This window comes from Ictidomys tridecemlineatus, chromosome 4 (assembly GCF_052094955.1).
Source record: "Ictidomys tridecemlineatus isolate mIctTri1 chromosome 4, mIctTri1.hap1, whole genome shotgun sequence".
NCBI classification, from domain to species: domain Eukaryota; kingdom Metazoa; phylum Chordata; class Mammalia; order Rodentia; family Sciuridae; genus Ictidomys; species Ictidomys tridecemlineatus.
The window spans coordinates 75,978,981-75,997,577 of NC_135480.1; the positions used below are offsets into that span (position 1 = coordinate 75,978,981).

At 36.3% G+C, this 18,597-nt stretch overlaps 1 long non-coding RNA gene and 1 pseudogene across 1 annotated transcript in view; one reads left to right on the forward strand and one right to left on the reverse strand.

Moving 5' to 3' along the window:
• Positions 1-18,597, reverse strand: part of LOC144376848 (uncharacterized) — a 55,526-nt gene that overhangs the window by 24,711 nt on the left and 12,218 nt on the right. The gene's annotated exons all lie outside the window — the stretch shown is intronic.
• On the forward strand, positions 5,873-10,177 carry LOC101964622 (coiled-coil domain-containing protein 39 pseudogene; annotated as a pseudogene).

Genomic DNA, 18,597 nt, shown 5'->3' on the forward strand with positions numbered 1-18,597 from the left:
AAGTTAATCAAAAGGGATAAAGAAGGATATTTTAAACTGCTTAAGGGAAACATTCATCAATAAGACATAACAATAATAAATTTATATGCCCCCAAAATGAAGCATCTATGTTCATCAAACAAACTCTTTTCAAGTTCAAGAGTCAAATAGACCACAGCACTAGACAGATCATCCAAACAAAAGCAGAAAAAAGAAATTATACAATTTAATAATTCAATCAATAACTTAGACTTAACTGACATACATAGAATATTTCATCCTTCAATGAACAAATGCAATTCCTTCTCAGCAGCACATGGGTCCTTCTCTAAAACAGATCATATAATATGCTGCAAAGCAACTCTTAGCAAATGTGAAAAAGTAGAGATACTACCCTGCATTCTATCAGATTATAATGAAATGAAATTATAAATCAATGATAAAATAAGAAATAAATTCCATTTCAACACCTGGAGACTAAATATTATGCTACTGAATGAACATGGGGTTGCAAAAGACTTCAAGGAGGAGATTAAAAAATTCTTAGAGGCGAAATGTATCAAAATCTCTGGAACACTATAAAGGCAGTACCAAGAGGAGAGTTCCTTGCATGGAATTCATACCTTAAAAGAAGAAAAAGTCAACAAATAAATGACTGAACATTATATCTCAAAGCTCTAGAAAAAAGAAGAACAAATCAACACCAAAAGCAGTAGAAGACAGGAAATAATTAAAATCTGAGCTGAAATCAGTGAAATTGAAACAAACAATTGAAAAAATTGGCGAAACAAAATGTTGGTTCTTTGAAAAAATAAATAAAATTGACAGACCAATTTTGTTTATTTAGCCATGCTAATGAAAAGAAGAAGAGAGAAAACTCAGATTACTAACATACATGATGAGAAAGAAAATACTACAACAAACACTTCAGAAATACAGAAGATAATTAGAAATTATTTTGAAAACTTATACTCCAATAAAATAGAAAATATTGAAGACATTGACAAATTTCTAGAGTCATATGATTTGCCCAAATTGGATCAGGAAGATATACACAATTTAAACAGGAGAATTTCAAGCGATGAAATAGGAGACACCATCAGAAGCCTACCAACAAAGAAATACCCAGAACCAGAGGGATACACAACCGAATTCTACAAAACCTTTAAAGAAGAACTAATACAAATACTTTTCAATTTATTTCAAAAAATAGAAAAAGTGGGAGCATTTCCAAACTCATTCTATGAGGCCAATATCACCCTGATTCCAAAACCAGGCAAAGACACATCAAGGAAAGAAAACTTCAGACCAATATCTTTAATGAATACAGATGCAAAATTTCTCAATAAAATTCTGGCAAATCGAATACAACAACATATCAAAAAGATCATGCACCATGATCAAGTGGGGTTTATCCCAGGGAGGCAAGGTTGATTCAACACACAGAAAACAACAAATGTAATTCATCATTACAATAGACTTAATGATAAAAACCATATGATCATCTCAATAGATACAGTAAAAGCACTTGACAAAATATAGCACAACTTCATGTTCAAAACACTAGAGAAACTAGAAATAACAGGAACATATCTCAGCATTATGAAAGCTGTCTATGCTAACATCATTCTAAATGGAGAAAAACTGAAAGCATTCCCTCTAAAAACTACAACAAGACAGGGATGCCCTCTTTGACCACTTCTATTTAATATAGTTCTTGAAACACTGACCAGAGAAATTAGACAGATGAAAGTAATTAAAGGGATATAGATGGGAAAAGAAGAACTCAAATTAGCACTATTTGCTGATGATATAATTCTATACCTAGAAGACCCAAAAAATTCCACCAGAAAACTTCTAGAACTAATAAATAGATTCAGCAAAGTAGCAGAATACAAAATCAACACCCATAAATCAAAGGTATTTTTGTATATCAGTGAAGGGAAGGGAAATGAGGAAAATTTCCCCAATTACAATAGCCTCAAAAATAAAATAAAATATTTGGGAATCAATCTAACAAAAGATGTAAAAGACCTCTACAACAAAAACTATAGATCCCTAAAGTAAGAAATTAAAGAAGACCTTAAAAGAGAAAGGTTTCCCTTATTCTTGGATAGGCAGAAATAATATTGTCAAAATGAGCATATTACCAAAAGCATTATACTGATTTACTGCAATTCCAATCAAAATCCCAATGACATTCTTCATAGAAATAGCAAAAAAAAAAAGGAAAAATAAGATACACAGAATAGCTAAACTAATCCTTAGCAAGAGGAGTAAAGCAGATGGCATCACAATACAAGACCTCAAACTATACTACAGAGCAATAGTAACAAAGACGGCATGGTATTGACACCAAAACAGACTGATAGATCAATGGTACAGAATAGAGGACACAGAGACTAACCCTCATAATCACAGTTATCTTATATTAAACAAAGGTGCCAAAAACACGAATTGGAGAAAAGATAGTCTCTTCAAATCATGCTGGGAAAACTGGAAAACCATACGCAACAAAATGAAATTAAACCCCTTTCTCTCACCATGCACAAAACTAAACTCAAAGTGGATCAAGAACCTAGGAATTAAACCAGAGACCCTACATCTAAAGAAGGAAAAGTAGGCCCAAATCTCCATCATATTGGATTAGGCCCCAACTTTCTTAATATCCTATAACACAAGAATTAAAATCAAGAATTAATAAATGGGATGAATTCAAACTAAAAAGCTTCTTCTCAGCAAAAGAAACAATCAGTGAGGTAAACTAGAGAGTCTATAGCTTGGGAGCAAATTTTTACCAATTGCACTTCAGATAGAGCACTAATCTCTAGGGTATATAAAGAACTTAAAAAGCTAAACACACACACACACACCCACACACACACACACACACACTAGCCCAATCAATAAATGAGCCAAGGAACTGAACAGACACTTCTCAGAAGGTGATAAACAATCAATCAACAAATATATAAAAAAAAAAGTTCATCATCTCTAGCAATTAGAGAAATGCAAATCAAAACTATTCTAAGATTTCATTTCACTCCAGTCAGAATGACAGCTAGTAAGAATACAAACAACAAAAAGTTTTGGAGAGGATGTGGGGAAAGAGGTACACTCATACACTGCTGGTGGAACTACAAATTGATGCAGCCAATCTGGAAAGCAGAATGGATATTCCTTGGAAAACTGAGAATGGAACCACTTTTTTGACCCAGTTATCCCACTCCTTGGTCTATACTCAAAGGACATAAAAACAGCATACTACAGGGACACAGCCACATCAATGTTTATAACATCACAATTCACAATGGCTAGAATGTGGAATCAACCTAGATGCCCTTCAGTAGATGAATGGATACAGAAAATGTGGTATATATACACAGTGGAATTTTACTCAGCAATAAAGGAGAGTAAAAAATAACATATAAATAGATGGAGTTGAAGAATATAATGCTAAGTGAAGTTAGTCAATCCCAAAAAAACAAATGTCAAATGTTTTCTCTGATATAAGGAGGCTGATTCATAGTGGGGTTGGGAGAGGGAGCATGGGAAGATTAAATGAACTCTAGATATGGCAAAGTGTAGGGAGGGGAAGGGAGGGACATTGGGGTAGGACATCATTACCCCAAATATATGTATAAAGACATGAATGGTGTGAATATATTTGTATACAACCAGAGATGTGAAAAATTGTGTTCTGTATGTGTAATGTGAATTATATTGCATTCTGCTGCCATATATAACAAATTAGAATAAAATTTAAAATAAATAATTAATTTAAAAATTGATCTGAACAAAGTTAAGAGGAGAATGGTGGCCACCACAGGCTGGGGAAAGTGGAGGGGAGTAAGGAATGGGAAAAAGCTAATTAATGTGTTTGTTGGCTTTCTGTTACTGTTACAAATATCTGAAAAAATAAACTTATAAAGAGAGATGTTTATTTGAGCTCATGGTTTCAGAGGTTTCAGTCCACATTCAGTTAGTCCTGCTTGCAATGGTGCCTGTGGTGAAGCAGCACATCCTGTTGAAGAGCATGAAGTGGAGTAGGGCTGCTCATCACCAGGAAGACTGGAAGTAAAGAGACAGACAGGAAGGGGCTGGGATCCTAATGTCCTGGTAAAGGCACACCTCCAGGACCAGAAAAACTCCCACTGAGCTCCACCTTTTAAAGGCTACATCTCCAAATGGTGCCAAGGACAAGAACTATGCCTTTAACACAGGAGCCTTTGGGTGACTCTTCCAAATCATAGCAAATGGCACTAAGCCACAGTTAGGAATAGGATGTTCTGGTGTGCTACTGCACAGAGAGGGGACTGGAGACAGCAACTGCACACTGTAGATCTCAAAAAACTAGAAGGAAGGATTTCCAATGTTCTCTCCATATAATAAATAAACATTTGAGGAGAAAGATATGCTTAAACTGATTGCATAATGTATACAAGTAACAAAACATCATATGGTACTCCATTAATATGCACAATATTTTAATCTCTATTGAAAAAAATGAACTTAATTTAAAAAGTGTGTTCTATAAGTTATTTTTATTTTGTAGAAATGTTATTGATTTTGTAGATAATCATATCAGATGCAAATTAAAGTATTTTTCTTTTCATTTGCTGTACTTCACATTTCTATTTCCTTTCTTAATCCACTAAGATAGCCAATAAATTGTTGAACTATGCCTTTAACACAGGAGCCTTTGGGTGAAGGTTTGAGGAGGGGCATCCCACCTTGTCCTTGGTCTTAGGAAGAACACATTCAGTGTTTTACCGTTATGTAGGGTGAAAGTTCTGGGATTTTTCTAGACGCCCTTTATCTTGGTAAAAATGTTTTTTGTTGATCATAATTGTGTAAAGAGATTTTTAAACATGATTAGAGATTGAATTTTTGTCAACTATTCTTTCTTCATCTGTTGAAATGATCATATTTTGGGGGTGGGAGTGGGGGTGAGAAGCCATTTTATTTTCCAATCCAGCAAGTCCTGTTTCTAACTTTCAATTTTCTATATGGAAATTATTTTGCCATAATTCATCAATACATGAAGTATTAATCCTATATACAATTCTCTGAGGACAGGAATTTTGACAATTTTTACATGCCAACATAGCAGTGTTGAATATAGCAGTATCCAACATAGAGTAATAATGTATGTACTTCCAGTACACTGTATCAGTTTCTTCCTGAACTTTTCATTCTATGCTAATGATATACTAGCCTTTTATTTTTTTCAAACTTTGATAATACTTTTTTCAATGCTTTTATAGCGACAAGCATGCTGACCACTCACAATTTAGCTGATGATTCTATATGTTCTTTACATAGCTTGTGATTTTATATGTTAACTTATTAGATCTTTGAATCTATCTTAAGTCAGCTAGTGGCTCCATATATTTTCTAACTTGCAATAACAAAAACTCTAATTGACGAAATTATCATATTTTTCTTTGTTATTCTGTTGATTTGGTGAATTATGTTAACAGATTTTAAGTGTTAAATCAACCTTGAATTTCTAAGATAACATTTGAGCATGATATATTGGATTTTTATAAATTGTTTGATTTAATTTGATAATATTTTATTAAAGATTCACATGTTTTAACAACTCACATGTACCAGTAATGTCTACTAAGAATCATTTGAGTCTTCTATTATCCTCAAGTGTAGATATAGTGTCATGTTTCTTTTTATACTTCTAAAACAACACAGTGTTGAAGATTCACTTGTTTTGGATTTAGCGGCAAAAACTTCTGATACTTTTGTAGTTTATTTCATTTACAGTTACATTATTATTATCTTTCATGATGTAGAAGCATTCCTCTATTCAGTGTATCCAACCCAACTTCATGACCTAAAGACAGGGCCAAAGGGTCCATTGTGATGTGCTTAAAATATGAATGACAGTATCGTGACTGAAAATGTAAGTTTTGAATGATAGAGACCTGAGTTGGACTGCGTTTTGTTATATTCTATTTATGATATTAAACATGTCTAACATCTCTCAAATCTGACATAATAAATATCTAGTATGATCTTTATCAGTATGAATTCAATTGTGCTGGCTATTATTTATGATAGGAGAAATAGCATTATTATTAAATTATTACCACAATTTCCTGGATTTTTTTTTCCTTTGTATGAAATGTGGCATCTGACAAACATTTTCTGTGAACAGATGGGAAATAAGGGTACATACAGAGGAAATCAATTTTCAGAAAGTGTATAAATTCTAAGAGTAGGAGTTTGGTTTTTGTTTTGTTTTAAAGAAAGCCATGCATATGGCTGTCAGCAGTATGAACTTAAGGAGCAATAATGACACACAACTGGCTTATAGGTTTCACGTTGCTGGTATCTAATCCTCAGTGCCTGTAGGAGAACCTCAGCAAAGACTTACATTCATTCCTCTTTAGGGGGTTTTGGAGAAAAATTTGTGGTTATTTTTAATGTCTTTGTGAGAGGAGTTTTTTAAGGCAATAAGAGGACAGTACAAATGTTTTCAATTTATAACCGTTTTCTCATTAACCTAATCTGTGGGTACAAGAGTATGTGAAAATGGAAATGCCTTGCAAGAAGCAGCCGCCCAAATGAGCAGTTACCCTGGGAGACACAGAAGCAGCTGACACACTTGTGAATATACCCTCCACTGCCCGTATGCCCAAGACTGTTAAAAAGCCACAATTAGGTTTATATACATTATTTCACTTTAATTCTAAGGTGTAGCCTGATACATTTATAAATTCAAGATTCTTGAAAAAAAATTTTCAAAAGAGCAGAATAACAACCATTAATCAGATTTTATAAAGATAAACTGTGGTCAGGTGGAACATACAAATTCAAAAAAATTGTGTCCAGACAGTTGAATGCTTTTAGTTTTTTCAGTAACACACCACAAAGTTTTTACTAATAAATATATCCAATACTGGAAAATAAATCAGATGCTTATCAAATGAACACAATGTACAAAGATTGGACTTAAGAAGATAATAATATTTGTGGATAATGGCATAATTTTTTTTATTTTGTTGAACTTTCAAGTTATTTTGACTATACACAGTAGTTTTGAAAATGGAGTTTGTTTTGCACATAGAATACACAAAATAAATTAAGATGTAAGGGAACTAATAATGGCAAATATCAGTTTTAGCAACATCTATGTGTAGCTGTATTATATATTCTATTTTCTAGCATCATAGACATTATTAAGACTAAGGTTTATAATATCAATACAGTTTTTCAAATGAAAATTATAAATCTGAGTTTCTTTTAAACCAACGTTAAATGATCTGTGCAAGTTTATGTGTCTTGATGGGACAATATACAAATCTAAATCTGTTGCTCCAAATCTCATATCTATTTCAGCTGCACACTGTAGATATTTTTCATGCAGTGGACATCTTTTAGAGTGTCTGCCTAGTTCATAAAGATCCCTTAATTACCTTTGCCTCACTGCCTCCTCCACAATCATTCCATTGTGAGTTGATCTTCACTGGTTCTTCCAGAAGCCTTTTTATTTCCAAGAAAAAAATTATATATATATATTATATATATATATATATTATATATATAATATATATGTATATGTATATATTTTTTCTGTTTTTTTAACCAGAAGTAGACTGCTGTTTTTTTACTTGATCAGAGTGATCTCATTGTAGTCTCTAATCTGAATTAAATAACAAATACATAAAGTCAGGAGTATTGTGTATGGCTTTATAGATTGGGAAACAGAGAAAGCAAAAGTGTGGAGGAAGAAAAGAAGCATGTGCACAGAAAAATGAAGGCATTTGAAACAGACTTCTGTCTAAGTTCTCGGTAGTTCCTATTTTCAGAACCCACTTCCAGTCCTGCCTATAGTCCAACTCTTCCCAAGGGACTCCATAACATTCCCTTATTCTAGTATAATTTGCCATCCTGTTATGCAGAAGTTAGCTCCATCTGGCTTCTTTACTTGCAATCCAAGAGTACTAACACCAGGTATTCCAGACTTGATTTTCATCAAGAGGATAAACAGGAAAAATTTCACTGATCTCAAAGACCCAGTTGATCTCATGGGCTTATGTCTTTTATTACAAAGACTAGATAGATCTTAAACTCTGAATTGCTCTGTATGAGACATTTATTTGAATTAGGGCTGGCCCTCACGTACATTGAGGACTGAAGTTCTTTCTAGGTTACAGTGATTTAAAGTCACCTGTACTATCAGTTCAAGTAAGTCAACCTCAAAACACACAGAAGTTTTGTGTCAAAGAGACCTGAATTTGAATCCTAGATGTCAGTTGCCTAGGCATGCTTGATAAAGTCACTTAGTGTTAGTAAGTATTTTTTTTTCCTAAATGGAGATACTATTAGGTATCTCAAATAATGATTGTATGGATTAGAGACAAATAGTACCTAATACAATATCTGACACACTCGATAAATGGCATTTTTAATTAGACATAATTCAGACTTTATTATCTTGTTGCTAATGACTGGCTTTTTCATATAATTAAATTCCTTAAATTAGTTTTCTATATTATAGCCTTCCATCCTTATTTTATGCTTTTTATCCTTTCTTCCTCTTTCCTTCCTTACTTTTTCCTGCCTAAAAAACTTCTGACCCCCTTGAAAATAAGCTGATATAGATGCTGCCTTTAAGATTTCAGAACATTTTAACCCTTTGCCATGCAAGACACAGGAAAAAGTCATCTGTCTGCAAGCTAGGAAGAGGGTGCTCATGAGAAATCAAATTGGCCAGCATCTTGATTTAGGACTTATCAGCCTTCAAAACTTTATTAAAGTTCCAGAATGAAAGATCAAAATTGCAAGATCAGATATGTGATTATTAAGATCAAATTAACATTATGACTTTTCACCTTAAAATTGTTAGCAAGGTATCCCTTTCATTGGACCCCTCCCTCTTTGGGAGTTCTTTTTTCTTTCTATTTCTCTAATAAGTTCTCTTACTTTGCTCTCAAAAAAAATTTTAAGCAAGAATTCTCATTTACAGTCTTTTTACAAAATGATGAAACATAAAATTGAAAGTAAAGAACATTTTAAGGCTGTTACTCAAAGAGAATTGGTACAAGGGAAGGATGAAATCCAACAACTAGAAAATGAGATGGCTTCAATCCAGAAAAAGGAAAATGGCATATTTAAAGCTACTCCAGAATTGGATGGTTTGAAATGTCAAATAAACTGGGACCAGCAAACATTGGAAGCCTAGACAGGAGAACCAGCTCCTAAAGATAGTAATGCCCTCACTCTTCAGAAACATTCACAGCAAGATGATAATAAAATTAGTGCACTGACCCTGCAATTAGAAAGACTGACTTTGAAATGTAATCAGGGAACAAAGATTCTTTAAAATGAATTTACAGAAACTCTTAAGTGCACAGTTACAACAGGATAAAGCAGCACAGGATTTTTTTAAGCTTCACAGTGAAAGATAAGAACTTGTTCAGCAATTGGAGAACTAAATATAACAGATGCAAATGATGGATCAAGAGATAAGTAACTCCTTGGCATTAACAAAGGTAAACCGTAAAATAAGAGAAAAAAGAAATTTTGGTTAAGAAAAGATGAAGTTACTAGAAAGTGAGATTGGGAATAACATAGATTATGAGAAGAGAACTTCTGCTGCTGGGTACAAAGTTTAAAATGTAGAATGGAATATTAGCACCATGAAGCTAGTAGAAGTCTGCTACAGAATGAGGTGGATTCAAGCCACTCTGAGTAGAACTTTCAGTGATTTAGATAGTCACCTAAGGATGATTATTTCCAAAGTAAAGACAGACATTCGTGGAAACAACAGAAGCTCAGTTGAACAAACTGAAAATGTGCTATATAAAAAAGTTCAAGAGCTACAGACTGAGACAGTGAAAGAAAAGTTCTCATTTCAGAAACTGAAGAAATTTATTCCTCTCTAAAACTTCTCAACCCTCAGATAGATAGACAGGATTTTGAAATCTTGAAAGAGCAAGAAATTATGTACAGTCAGAATTTTTACATTCAGCAAGTATAATGGAGAATGTCACAGTTAAAGGAAGAGATTAATTCAGAAGAAAAACAAGTCCTTGAAACCAAAAGTGTTGAGCTTAAGAAGTTGGTAGAAGAGAAAAAGTCTACTCTTGGTCTTTGGAAGACACAAATCAAGAAACTTCCCAACCAGCACCGTGTGGACATGCTAAGTTCTGCTGCCAGTTCACACAAAACCTGAGTCTTCTGGATAAAGCAGCACAGGCTGAAGTGGCTCTGAGTGTCTGCACAGTTCAGCATGGTGAAACAATTTTTTAGGTCCCCTGTAAGATCAAGGTGCCCCCATGATGTCATCTCAAAGAAATTTTCTCTTCTCCACTCTAGAGGTAGTGGATATGGTCTTGAGAATTCCTGAGATGCCCTCAAGGCATCTTTTTTGTTGTGTCTGTGCCAACGACTTAGAAACTCCTTAGGTGCTAGGGGCGGTAATATCTTCAACAAGCAAAACCTCTTTAGCATCAGCTTTACAGGCACATTTCTGGCCAAATTACAAGTTTTAAACCTTTAAGTTCTACTTTCTGCTCCTGATTCTCACAGTAAATCTGGCTAAAAGTTACCACAATATCAATGCCACTGACTTAATGCTATGCTGTCTTGAAATTTCCTCCACCAGATTAATTAGTCTATCACTTTTAAAATCAGCTTCACACAAAGTCTCAAGACATGGGCAAAATGTAATCAAGTTCTTTGCCAGATGATAGCAGGAGTGACCTTTAGTTCAATTCTGAATAAAGTCCTCATTTCTCTCTGGAACCTTCATGAGCATGGTTGGCATTCTTATCAACATATCAACATTCTTATCACGTTCTTGTCAACATGGGGGTCTTCTGAGTTCCCACCAGAATTGCCGTTAAACTTAAAACTTTTTGAAGTTTTTTCCCAGCTTGCATCTCTAAACTTCTAAAAATTCCTCCTAAAAATCATTTCCATAGGCTCGAGAACTGCCCAGTCAGGTTAGGCTTCTCCATACTAATTTCTGTTTTAGTTAACTCTATTTTTGTCACTGTGGCCAAAACACCTGTTATGGTTTAAGTATGTGGTGCTCTCTAAAAGCACATGTGTGAGACAATGCAAGAAAATTTATAGGTGAAATGATTGGCCTTAACCTAATTAGTAAATTAATCCACTTAAATGAATTAACTATGTGGTAACTAAAGAAGGTGGCATGTAGCTGGAGGAGGTGGGTTGCTAGAGACATGTCTTTTATGTATTTTGTCCCTGGTGAATGGAGCTGTCTCTGTCTTCTTCCTGATTAGCATGTCTTGAGTTGACACACCCTTCCATCATTGTGTTCCGCCTCATCTCCACCCCAGAGCTATGAAGTCAGCCATCCATAAACTGTGACCTTTGAAACAAGGAACTCCAAATAAATTTTTCCTCCTGTATGTTGTTCTTGTTGGGTCTTTAGTTACAGTAATATAAAGGCTGACTAAAGCAACAACGGATGAGAATAACTTAGAGTAGGAAAACTTTATTTGGAGCTCCTGATTTCAGAGGTTTCAGCCCATAGATAGTCAATTCCATTAATCTGGTCCAAGGTGAGGCAGCACATCATGGAGGAAGAACCTCAAAGAGGAAAGGAAGGAAAATGATTGCAAGGAAGCACAGGAGGTGGTAAGGGGCTGCAGGGAAGAAGCATACTTCTAGGGCATGGTCCCAGTAACACACCTTCTCTAGGCACACCCTCGCTGCCTACAGGTACCACCCAGTCCATTCAAATTCAGATGCACTAATTACATTACAGCTTTCACAATCCCTTGTTTTGCCTCTGAATATTCCTGCATTAACATAAGAGCTTTGGGGAGACACTTCATATCCAAATCATAATAGGCTAAAATCCTATCTACTCAGGACACTGAAAAAGGAGTATCATATGTTCAAGCCCAGACTGAGCAACTTAATAAGACACTGTCTCAAAATAATAAAGGCTTAGGATGGTCCTCAGTGAGGGACATACATGAGGTCATCTGTTCAATCATCAGTACATAAAAAGAAAGGAAGGAAGAAAGAAAAAGAAAGAGGCTTGAAGGAATTAGCACAATCCTTCTGCTCCTTTTATCCTTGGAGGTCACAGCAAAATGTGTAGTCTCCAGAACATCAAGAAGTCAATTTCTGTTGTTAATAAATTACCCAGTGTAAGGTACTTTGTAACAGCTATATGAAGGGACTGAAATATCTTAAAATGCCTCCATTTCTGCCCCTTATGGGAAGGACACTTTTGCTGATTATAGGACTTTTAGCTTACACATTTTGTCCTATATCACCCTGAGTATACTGCCTTTTGTGTTCCAGGTTTCTAATGAAAAGTCTGATGAGGACCTTATGGGGAAATTATGATGAAGTTTTCCTCTTTCAACCACACAGGTGTTAATACCACACTTTACAGTGTCTTAAGGAAAAGAGTACTTTGTTATAGTATCACAATGTGAGTGAAGGGCCACCATCCTCTTCACACCAATTATTCTTAGTTTAAAAAGAGAGAGGATTAAATACTTTGGACATAGATTTGATGATGTCTTTAAAAGCCAAAAGTTATAATAGATTTTTAGACTTCAAATGAAAAGACTTTTGATATAGTCTACGTATTTTAATTTCTAGATAAGTAAGTATCAGTCTATGTAACTCACTGAAGCAAAAAAAAAAAAAATTGAGTCCTTTCTTAATTCTTACTATGGAAGTGGAAAAAGTCTTGGAGTCCAGTCACTTCTTTGCATAAACTACAGTGATCACTGGACTATTTCTTGCTCTGATCACACAAGGAGCCATTTTGAAGGAATTTCAAACACAACCTATACGAAAGCCTGGTTGCAGCTGGATTTTTATTCATAAATTCAGAGAGCTCTTGATGGTGACTGTTGGGCTTATAGTTAGTTTATTTGATGGTTTGGTAGTTGTAGTTTTGATCTTTTAATATTTCTTTGGGGTTGTATTATTTTTGTGTGTTTGTTTTGTTTTGCTAGCATTGCTGCTGCTTAGGATATATAGTGAAAATAGTCAGCAAGTGAAGTGTAGCAGATGGGTGGCTCCTGTATGAGACCACCCTCATGGACCATTATAAGGTCCTAAGGGTCATCAGGCAGGATGGGGTCTTCCTCAGATGAATGTAGCCCACCATCTCTTCACCAAGATAGAGGTGACTGTGAAAGTCCTGCCAAAAGTAGAGTAGAACTACCTATCATATCTGAATTGGATATGATGAAGACCATGGGCCCAAATATGATCCATCTCTTTTAAGTTATTGAAACCACTGAAACATCTACCTCATGATGGAGCATACAGGTGGACAATATCTAGGTAGGAGCAAGAAGAAGTATCAAACAAATTTACTTTGGCCTGAGTACCAAGTTCATGGCTGAGTAGATACTGGATAGGTTCTGGAGTACTCTCTCATTCAATGCCCCAGAAATCTTCCAGTGGAAGGAATATGAAGGCTCCTCACCCTAGCGGACATCTGGAACCTGGGTATTATTCTATATTTTATGGTCACAGATTGCCTTGTATTTAAGGCGGCAGTTGAAGGAGAGAGTCATGCATGCAAGATGCCACTTTCCCTCTCATGTTCTCACCAAAGTATAAAGCCTTATCTGTGGACCCCACACAAAGGCCCACAGTAGACCAAATCTTGGGGAAGCTATGGCTGAGCCACGGTGAGAAATATTCACCAAGTCATTCTAGTGAGCCACTTCCCAAACACCTAGACCCTGCAATAATAATAATCATGTTTGACATAGGTTATGACCCATATAATACCTGGCCTCACTGATAGAAAGAACCTTCAACAAGATAATGGCTATGTACCTGTTACTCCAGCACCACATAACCCAGGGGGCTGGCTGCATGTTCCTGGTGAAGCACATACATCCAGAGGCTGGGCCTTGCCCATGCCCCACAGATTCTTTTAATTTTCTTCTCCACCCAAAGAGTAGTGCAAGCAAGCCTGACCTTTGCACTTTCACCTTCTTGCTTTGTGAGCATCATCTTCCTGAGGAAGCCAAGCAGTCAGAGCAGAAGTGTGGCAGAATAGCAAGCCTACATGTAATTACTCTTTGCTGCCTGCATATGAAGACCCCCATGACCAGTATAGCCTCCCAGCATGGCCCTGTGTCCCACACACTCAGATCCTTGATAGCAAGTCCTCCCAAGGTATATAGTCAGAAGAAGCCACATGGTGGGCCCACAATCTGTTCCCATGACAGCAGTAAGTGTTGGAAGCAAGTGACTAGAAGGATTGCCACTGGTAGTCAACAATTATATTGTTGCATGCCATGTTTCTGCAGACTGGCCCAAAAGATAAGCCCTGTATTCAGAAACAAAGTAGCTCTGGTAAAAGGAAGGCAGGCATCCTGGATTCAGAAGCAAAATGGCTCCAAGAGAAATGGAAAGCCGAAACAGAGACAAAACCAATGGATAGTCAAAGGACCCAGAGCTCTGTGGATCCTGACATCATGGCATAAGCATTAGTCAGGCAACAACTCAAACAGTAAGGTGTGCAAACTGGCTTGGTCTGAGAAATTGATGTGACTCAATTTTTGAGAAACCAGCATCTATCTCAGAGCAAAGCCTATCCAAGGAAGAGGGTGTGACCCTTGTTCTTTGAAAAACCCACAGAGCACTCCTAGGCAGATAGCTACCCTGATGAGTTGTTTGTCTGCAAATAATAGGAGAGATTTGCGACACCAAGTGTCCCTGACTCAGTTAGGCTAGGTGAGGACCCATAGCATCCCCCTAGCAACCACCAATCAGCATGAGACAGGGAAAATACCTGGGATGCCAGATGACCCCCCAGTAGTTTATGGTGGTTGATAACATGTTGGAAAACCATATAGTTTAGCATGTACACCTCTCACAGATTAAACCAATCAGTTCAAACAAATCCCCCTCTTGTACTAACCAATCACCCCTACCCAACTTGTTCCTGCCAGTGAATGTGCTAATCAATGTAAAGAGTTGTTGTTTGACATTCCCGCGGTGTGAAATGATTTTCTATGTGATGTTGTGACACATAGAGTATCCCCAAAAACCTATAAAATCTCACTGAACAAAGGACTGGGACTCACTCCCTGGGACCGCTGCATCAGAAACGGTTGTGAGTCCAGGCTCAAGCTTGCAATAAAGATTCCTGTGTGATTGCATCAGATTCAGCTCCTGGAGGTCCATTAGGGTCCCATGAATCTGGCATTACAGGTCTTCTCCATGCAGATTCCAGCCAGAAGTGCATCTAGAAACATCTGGAGACCAAGGTACCTCTACCTGTACCTGCGAAAGACATCAGAGATTGTTTCCCTGGGACACTTCTCCCTGCCCTTTTCTCTGTCCTTTCTCCCATGCTTCTGGGATAGCAGAGATGGATATTAATAAATTTACACACACACACACACACACACACACACACACACACACACACACAGAATTTAAGATTAAAAAAATAGGATTCAGAGTGCTTTGAGAGAAATCTTGTAACAGTATGGTAGTACCAGCCAGCTAGGTACAACAGCTGAAGGAAGCCCCTGTGCTAAAACAATACAAGGCAAGAACATCTTACTTGAATTATAAGCTCAAAAGAAATTTCCTGGGGCCATAGTTCCCTGGGCTACTGCTTGAAGATACAGTGGTCAGAAAGCTGCTAGATCTGCTTCAACCCCATTGTGAGTGACAAAGTACTTAATCTGTTAAAATTTGAGTGTTCTTTATTATAAATAATAACTAATATGAATTCTCTTTCCTAATTTGTCTCCCAGGAACTAGAGCTCCTTCTCTGAACACAAGACACCAGTTATGGCTACCTGCAGGTAAATTTAATGAACCACTTTGCTGCACAGGCCCCTGTCTACTGTTTGCTCTAAAGGCTATTGATTTTGTGTTTATTATCCTGGCTCCTTTCTTTTGGATCTATCTTAGACTGCCTCTCCTCACCACCATCCACATTCAGTCTAACATAGTCACCATCAGACTTTATCATGGTAATATTGCCTCGGGTTATGTCTTGTCTTTAAATGCCTGTTTATGTTGGAAGGTGGAATAGAACAGTGTCTTTCTTGCAAAGAAGGAAAAATTTGACTCTGTTTATGTCTCAATTTTCTGCTTGTATCTTTTACCTCATTCTCCAACAAGGCATTGGCCATGCTCAATCACCATGACACTACTCTGTGATTAAAGTAGACAGGAAGACTCCTTTCTTAGCTATTCTTTAGATTGGCTTTGATGTAGGCATAGCATAGGCCGTGTTTTTCTGTCTTAGTGTTTCCTACTGCTTTGATGTTGGATTTAATGGGTCATAACTGATGTTTGTGATCTAACTTTTATTAATATCTGAAGCAAGTAGTTTACACAGATTCCTAGCTTGACTCTTAGTGCTATTTAAATAAGGACCTGTTGGATCTGGACTTAATATCTGCTATGCCAGTGATGAACCTTAAACGCCTTGGCAGACTTTGCTGAGTCACGATATTTTTCTTTCCTACCTGGATTGGAGGATTCAAGTCTTGATCTTTCTTTTAAATTCCTATCCTCCACCTCCCCTCCTCTTTAACAGTCACCCATCAGGTCACCACCACACACATGATAGTCAATGTGGCTCATTCTTATAACAGTCAAATTTCCCCCACAGGATCTTGGATTGTCCTAGATGCCATCCCACTAATCTGGATTCAGGATTTTCTGTAGAGCCCTTGCCAGAGTCTTATCTCTGTGGCTGGATGCAATACTTTGGAATCCTGCTAGAAAAGGAATCATCTTAGAATAGTCTGAACTCTACCAGAATCAGCTCTTCTGAGTATTCTTATTCATTGGATTGGGCTAACTTGGAGTACTGTCTGGAGCCAACCTGAGAGCTAGGTGAACTTTGCAAACTGGTTCTTTGACAAGTCTGACTCTCCCACTGGATTTCTTCACACCGTGGCTTTTACACTTTTAGTTTTACTGTTCAGTTCCTATGGTTTGCACATAAGGCTATCTACACTATGACCATATTCAGGATGACTATTGATTCTGAGAATTCTTTAAGATCCCAATTTTAATGTTTCCACTTTAGAATTCAATATCATAAAGCTGAACAGTGACTTAAAATAGAGCTTATTTGCAAAAGTTTCAGCTATCCTCACAGTCTTAGAACATTTAAAAAATCCCATTACTATACTTTTTTCTTTATGAAAGTAATATAATCATAGTGTAAGAATAAAGAAGTCATTCAATCTCAGCCTACCTAAGCTAAGAAATGTTAATGTTTTTAGGCTAGGAATATAGCCCAGTTGGTAGAGTGTTTGCTTTGCATGTACAAGGCCTTGGGTTCTAATCTCCAGCACCACACACACACACACACACACACACACACACACACACACACATACACACACACACACAAAAAAAATGATAGAGTCTTCTACTATTTCAGCTATTCTTTTTTTTTTAGAACAAAAATGTTACAGAGAGAATTATGATCACACTTAGTATTCTTAAATTGAATTATATCTAATTATCTTACTCCATTTGAGGTTTTAATTATTTCACTATTTGCTCTTCAGATGTCTTTCACATTAATATTCCAGTCAAGAGACACATTATAGAGTCCCCAGAGCACCCTCACTAATTTTTCAGTGAAAATAAAGGCCAAATAATTGTCCAAGAAACAACTTTAGCTGACTCTCTAAAGGCACGTAAGAGTCTTCTCTACCTCCTTCAGAAAGGAACAGAACCACCAGATGCTTAATCAGAGATCTTAATCAGGTTGATAATAAAAGTTATCATCATCATCAGCCCCTTGTCTCCTTTCCTTTCTGCTTTTGGCTTTGTCTCCCTATCCTACACTTTTTTTCGCCTCTCATCCTTTAAGAGTAGTCACTGTGCTAATAGTTGCAGACACTCAAGAGATAAATAAGATGGACTTTAAGTAAACTCTGAACTAAATAGTATAATATTTAAGCAGATTAAAAGTTAATTATAGACAAAAATTTTTAGAAGGCAGATAGCAATATAAAAATTAATTATAGTCTCACAAAGTTATAACATAATACAGATTATTATTTTTTCTCCTAACACACTTTTGAAAGTCAGTAGAAAACATAGAAAACAAGAGAGTATTTATTTCAACAATGGAAGAAGATAAATTTCCAAAGATGCAAGCACTGATTGAAAAGGAAAGCTCCACAGTATCTGCTGAATTCAGGTCTGCACTTTCTCTCATCAGGGAGACTTTACTAAACCCTGCTGTTAAGCCATCAGCAGGTAATCTTTCCTATCATATAATGCTCCTGCTTAGTCAATGTCAGCAGATCCCTATCACTCATTCAGTGAAGACCAATGCCTGCAGAAGTCCTTCTTTATCTCTACAGTTCCATAATAATATGTGATCCCTTTGCTTCTTTTTCCAATCCCATTTCAGTTACCTAAAGACCTGGTCTTATAGGGTAACTGCAAGGATTAAATTAATTTAGACATTCTAATTCTTCAAATAGTATCTTGAGCATCAGGAGTGACTCAATAAATGTCCTGGTAAATACTCTTAGCATTTCTAACAGTGCCACTAGAACTGCTGCTCTTTGTACAATTGCTACTCTTTCCTTTATTCTTACTCTTTGTTATGATGATTATGATTATAGTAATGTT